Raw genomic sequence first — 6,948 nt, forward strand, 5'->3', positions numbered from 1 at the left:
TAGATTACTATTTAGCAACAGGAATAAGCCCTAGCCAAAATATTTTTCATTTCATAAGAGATGCTAGCAAAGATCACATCAACCACAAGCTAATTTGAAATTAAAACACCACTTACAATAACAAAGCATTATTCTATGGTTCCATTGAGAGAGACACAAACTGAACAGTATCAAGCTGTCTTTTTTTTTTCCCCTCCCAAGACATCTGCACTTTACAGTATGTGTAAAGGGTGGTGTCACATAGCAACACACTGATCCAACATGTATGGTAGCAATATAGTTTTCTTCAGATATGTCTGCTGACGTAGAAGTATTACTCACCAGTGACTACTTCAAACAACACACAGGAAATTAATTTCTCACATCTACATGTGGTCTCTTTTGTGGTTGTGTTTTTTTTAGTGAGGCTCTTCTGAACTTGAGTATATGTTTCATTGGGGAAAAAAAAGTGAAATAGGCAACGAATAAGTTGGCCGATTTCAGTGAGAATAAAACTTTTAATCCAGTGAATGGGAAATTAATGATCCTGTGTGCTGAAATCAGGTTGTTGAGGATCTGACTCTTTTCCCTAAAGGTGCTGCTCCCAACACTTGGCACCAGGCATAAAGCTTAGTGTAATACAAATAAATCAGCTTAATAAAGATATAGATTTGACTGACTACTTGGAAGAGCCTGTGGAAATAGCCTCACAATATAACTAGGAATTCAAAATACAAGGGGAAATTAATATATGTAAACCAGACTAAAAACCCAGAAATGTTATTCTGAAACTTTATCTGTTTCCCAGCGTACAAAGACTATGATAACTTCTGTGTGGCAAAAGCAGAGAGTCAATGCTTTGGATTAGTTACTTCTCACTAAAGCACCTGTGATCCACTCCATCCATAAAAAAACTCAGCTTTGAACACATCCATGTGTGCACTGCTGGTTCAGGGTGCCATCTCATGGGCACAGAGATCATAGTCTTTCTCCTTTGTCACTTATGCCTGTAGTTATTGCATCAGCTTCCTCTGCCAGGCTGGAACTATGATGCAAAATCACCTGCCCTACCTTTGTCCCAGAAAAAATGCAAACATGCTCTCATTTGTTATGTTTCCTCAGTAATTTTTTTAACCATTTAGTGATATTTTTAAATGTTTGAAGTGCCACTCTCTAAAATTGTTTAGGTGAATGGATTCACCTTATTGAAACCACCTTACCACAGGAATGCTGTTACTAAGGATGCTTTCCCCACATACCCACAATGTGTTGTGCTTCATTATACATTTGTGGAAGACCCCAGCTAGTGAATTACTGGCAGCATAATAATCCATTCATAAATTCCAAACTGAGTATAGGACCAACTTTAGAATTATCTGCCTTCAAATAGCAAAATAAAACCCCAATGAGGATAGGATTGCTCCTGTGACTAGATCAGCGTGGAAACTCTAAAGAGAGAGGAGATCACATCAACATATGGTTAATTAGCAGAAGTATCTTTCCCAAGAGGAATAAAGGCATCAAGCAGCTCCCTCCTTTGGACACCAAATTAGTTTTAACTCAGAGCTTCAGCAGATTCTGGAAGGGATTACATGACCTTCACTGCTCACTGTTGCAGACATGGACTCTCAAACACAGATTCTCTTCCAGCTCTGTGCTTCTATTACTCCCTTAAATGTCTCCTTATCATGTCTGCAGGCAGGCGGTATGAAAACTAGGGGACTTTTTCCCCTCTTGTTTTTATCCATTGTCATCCGTAGATGAGTCACTTTCTTCCGTAATCCAAGTAGTTAAGTGTCTGTATGATTAATGTGGGTGAAGGCACACACTTTCCTAGGCTTGTTTAGTGCAGTTTACAGCATGAATACATGAATACAAGGAAAATAAAAGCTTAGAATCAATATTTGCTGAATATTTCACTGGAAATGGGCGTGCCTTCACAGGCTGAATTTTCTCCTCTTGTATGTTATCAGGGTAGGATGAAGGCCTTTGTTTATCCCTGAATGCAGCTAAGACAAGGGGTTAGCATGTTAATTCTTGCTTCTCCAGGTTAAAGGCAACTAAATCACAGTGTGGGTTCTTACACACAACTTCAAGGGACACACTCTGCACGAGTCTGCACGATCAGTAAATTACAGAAGTTATACCTGCAAACTTATCTTGACTTCCAGTATTAGAATCTACAAATAATGGTCCAAAACTCGAGCGAATGTAAACTGATTAGTGCCGATGAGAGCCAGGGAGCTATTCCCATACTCAGCAATTTATTCTGCTCCTATCACTGCCAACCCAGGACTGCAAGACTTGCATCACAAAACACAGAGAAAAGAATTTTATATTAGCCCATAATAGGGAAAGTGTAAAACAGTTCTAAGCTGTGAAACATGATTATGTATTTTACAAAAGAAAATGCTAAGAGTTGATAATAGAATTTTTCCTCTTTATTTTTCCCAGTTATGTTTACCAAGGTGACAGGTAACCCACTGAAGAGTTGTTTTCTTCAGTCCTTCTGAGATCTAATGGTCCCACTAAGCTCTATGGAGAAACTTCAGAGGATACTGCACGTATATTACAACAAGCTAATAAACTTACTAGCACAATAACATTAACATTTACATAACAGAAATAGGACATGAAGTTGTAATAAGGTAAGATGTAATTACTTGTGGTAATGCAAATACTTATTCCTCTGTCTATATAAGGTCAAGATTCAAAGCTCACTGCAAAGGTGGCCACTGACTTCAGTGGGTTTGGGGTAAAATAGGGCAACAGATTTGATAGGGAAAATTGTATTGAAAGGTGTGGGGAAAGCCCTGTACATGTGGAAGCATTATAGACAACTTATGGTAGAATAATGGCCTGGATCAAAGAGTTTCCTGCTTAAAATGAAAATTATTCTGCTAAGAGTGGCTTGGATCAAGAGAAAGTTAAATGACTTCTCCATCTGGTTTTTGCTCCTTTTCATACAAGCCCTAATTAAAAGGCATAGGAATTAATAAAGAGTGATCCAGTAGGGAAATTCTAGCCCAGAAATCTAGTGCAGACTATACTGCAGAAGCTGCACAGCTAGTCTAGTCCCATACCAGCTCTATTCCCCTTTATCACCTTAATCATTCAGACTACAAGCCATTCAGTAATGTTGGAAACACTGCTCTCTACAGTTACACAGAGAAAAGCCACTTGAAATTTAGCATGAGAATAAAGTATGCTGGAAGCATCAGGGGTAGCCCCTCAGTTTTAAAATTTACTCACGCAGGTGACCCTTTTGCAACATCCAAGTTCAGTTATTCCACTGTATATTAGAATGGCAAAAGTTATGCCCCAGTCATCTGTTTAGAGGAGTCTGGTAATACTTCTAAAACTACCTACTGGAGCAGAACTAGTTTTATGCTTCTCATTGCCTCACACAATTTAGATTTCTTCTACTCTGGTAACAGTAAATACTACAAGCTTTTTATTGCACAGGAGACCAGATTCCCGGAAAGAAAATCTGGGTCAACTTACAGATTTGTGTCTTTTTAAGACAGTGAGGCACACACTGTGACATCCAGCTGGCTTGAACCCTTGCCCAACACAGGTTGTAGAACTCGATCTACCAATTTTATGAGTCCCTTGATTTCTCTTTGGATTACAGCATATATTTTTAAAAATCTGGCAGTGATTAAAAAAGACCCTCAGGTGATGAGAGCATCTACAATATCCTTAGGAGTTGTTCCAAAGACTCTACAGGTCATCAGAATTTTAAATGAAGGCAGCTAGAAGCAATCCAAAGTGCACAGTCCAAACGTGAAGCTTTCTAAACTCGAAGAAACGTTGGCTGGGGAACACTTTCTAAATTTTTAACAATAAAATCTCTGAGGTGAGTAGGGCTATAAAAGGCTGTTAAGGGCTGTGGCTATGAAAACATTTCTAAAAGAAATGCTGCTTCACCAAATTCAACAATGCATAGCACAAAATCCCTGAATTCATATATGTGTAAAAGAGCTGGCAGTCTCCAGCTGGCAAAATTGTATATTTTAAATGAAAATAAGTCAACCAATACAACCTTGAAGCCACATCTGCTCGACTGTACAAAAAGTCATCATCGAAGAGATTTTATTCTATTCAATCTCAATGAGTTAGCAAGACCTAACATATGAAATGCTACGCAGAAAAAAACAAGGTGAAATCTTTGTCGTTGGCCTCTGTACAGAATGCCCATATGAGTGTCCCTGACTGGTGTGTTTAAGACAAGAAAAGACTCAGAAATCCCCAGACTTAAGCTTGTAGAGGGCAAATATTGCCCTTGAAGACAACACATGCAAAGCTAAGAAAAACACTGTTTCAGATTTCATTTTTATTCTTCTGGCAACAATTTCTGTGGGTACACATGTAACAGTGGGGAAAAAAGGTCCTGAAATTCACTATGCTAAATGTTGTTCAAAAAATATAGTAGCACTGGACTTTATATTTCACAATTTAAGAAAAAATGCTACATTTTTATTTCTGTGCTTTGTCAAAAGATCAGGTGAACAGTTTAAAAATGTGCCCTCAGTTATACCTGCAATCATTTTCTTAGGCTGTTTTCCCAAAGTGCCAGATTAATCTCACTATGAAGTGCAAGAATATACATCTTGAGTTATTCCATTACCAAAAATAAACTAACTTAGTCCAGAGGACAACACATTTCGTACACACACACACCTGATTCAAATTCATAGTGTGCCTTCAAGCATTTACATATTTTGAGTTTCCAAGTTTAAAAAACTAAATCAGAAGTAGAGTGAAAATTAACGTAACTAAGAAATCTAAAGAGTTCAGCTCAAAAGTTATAAATATTTCTTTTTCTGGAGAGGTACAACCAGATCCATAACTGTATTATGGCAGGAAATATACTGCCACCATCCACCTCGGACCCATGGGATGGGATAGAGTCTGAGGACCACTTACTCCTCAAAATCCAGTGCTAGAAGTCCTGCCCCAAAGCTCACTCTTGTCTCTAGCATTATAGATGTAACCTGGCTTTATTTTGTCCTCAACCTTTCTGGTCCTGAATGCAGCTTTAATTCTTTTCCTTCTGGGCTCCATAGCTACACAATACCCTCTCTGTGCACAGAGCTCCGAGTGCTTTAGGAATAACAGCTGTTAGGATACAGCCCTCCTCCACAATGCTGGTGTGGTTTCAGTGCTATTAGAAGTGGTCACATAGGGCAGCCATCCACCTGGGAATACCACAGCAGCAGTACTACCACAGGCACTGCATTACAGGCAGACAGGTTCCCAAGGACAGCTGGTAGCTTGAACCTCTTAGAAGAGCAGTGCTCCTGCTTTTTGGCCCAGCATGCTTCCCGGTGCAGAGAAGGGACACAGCTGCTCTTCAAGCCTATGTCAGGTCCAGTCCTGGTAGCATGAGCTCATTGTGTGTACACCAAACTGGACCGAGGTAATGTAATGGGTTGATCTTCTTGTTACATTGATCTTGCAGCAACATTTCATCAGGCAGAAAAATACAAAAAAATAGAGGCTACATTTTCCTGCCTTCTCTGTTAAGCTCTTTAAGGCAGTGATTTGCCTTAACTGCACGGCTCTTGTGTCATCCAGTTAATAGCGGTCTCACTCTGATAATGCCATTAGTCATCTCAGTCAGCTGCCACGGCAGCAGAGAATCACAGATATGAAGCGTGGCTGTGCTGTAGACATGCCTTGTTTTACTGATGTATCCATCTGTTCTTGGCCCAAGGTGTCCAGGCAACATGCAGGGTGGATCCTTTCCCTCCATACCAAGATATGGTAGCAGGAAGCATTCTCCACAGCAGCTTACTCAGCCTTAGAAAACACGGGAGACCTTCCATGCTTCTGCCACCTGACACCAAAGCAATGTAAGCAACAATGCCCAGGCAATGATGAGATGGACTTAGCTGAGGCCAAGAGGTACCCATATCGACAATTTAAGTATGTTCTATTTTCATTATACTTAGTTGTACACAGTCATTATGATATGAATTCTGAGAATATCGTATCACAGGATCTTCAGCACTGGGAAGTATTAGATAATGTGATCGTACTAGTCCCTCAAATTGAAGAAACAGCCTTGACATGACACTTCATTAGCTTCTCAGGAAATAATCTTGATGTCATTACTCAGCATTCATCCAGTCTTTCCTCAGGCAGAATGAGCTGCAATGTCAAATTATAGCAAGAATATTTTATGAGTAAGACTTCAGTAGGGAGTGCAAGATTTAGCCTGGTATTGTAATGACACAAGTGCCTTTTCTGACTTAATTTTTCAAATCCCACTGTTGTTTTTTCTGGAGTTCAGAAACTAGTTCAGTGTGACTGGAGAGACATTTACTACTTGCACACTTGTGACATACTTACTGTTTTAGACCTAGGTCTAAAAGCTAGATAGACATTAAATAATAAATATTAAAATATTACAGAATTAAAAATCATAGGTACAGAGGACACAGCCAGAAATATTAGTGTCAGGAATGTATCTCAGAATACTCTGTTACACTAATCAGAATAAGAAGGTAAAGGCAAAAGGGAAATGACATCCTCATGGAGGTAATGTATTTTAAATAAAAAGGAGGTTAAAAAGAGCCCAAGGGCTCCATGACGGCATAATCAACTGTGAAAGAGTAAAAGGGATGGTTTTGCCTCATCCTTTGAAGACGGAGTAAGAAAGAAATTGATATATGTGATTTAGCCCCCAGAGTTTTCCTGAGCACTTTCCACCATGGATGGTATGCCTGAATCCTGATGATCACACAGCTATAAAGTTCCTTCAGAAATCATCTGCTCTCGCTTCACTTTGGCCAATTTCAGTTGTCTTTTGTGGCAAACTGCCTTTACCATGCCATCTTCCAAAGCCTGATTACATACTTAACCTTTGCTACATCATATCTTTACACATTTTCAGTCCAGCTGAGGAGAACAGTTGTTACTGACCATGTCTAAAAAACAACCAAAGCATCCTCAATATGTGAG

Source organism: Empidonax traillii, unplaced genomic scaffold (assembly GCF_003031625.1).
Source record: "Empidonax traillii isolate 1590-97213 ecotype Southwest subspecies unplaced genomic scaffold, ASM303162v1 scaffold644:size547830, whole genome shotgun sequence".
Classification (NCBI taxonomy): Eukaryota; Metazoa; Chordata; class Aves; order Passeriformes; family Tyrannidae; genus Empidonax; species Empidonax traillii.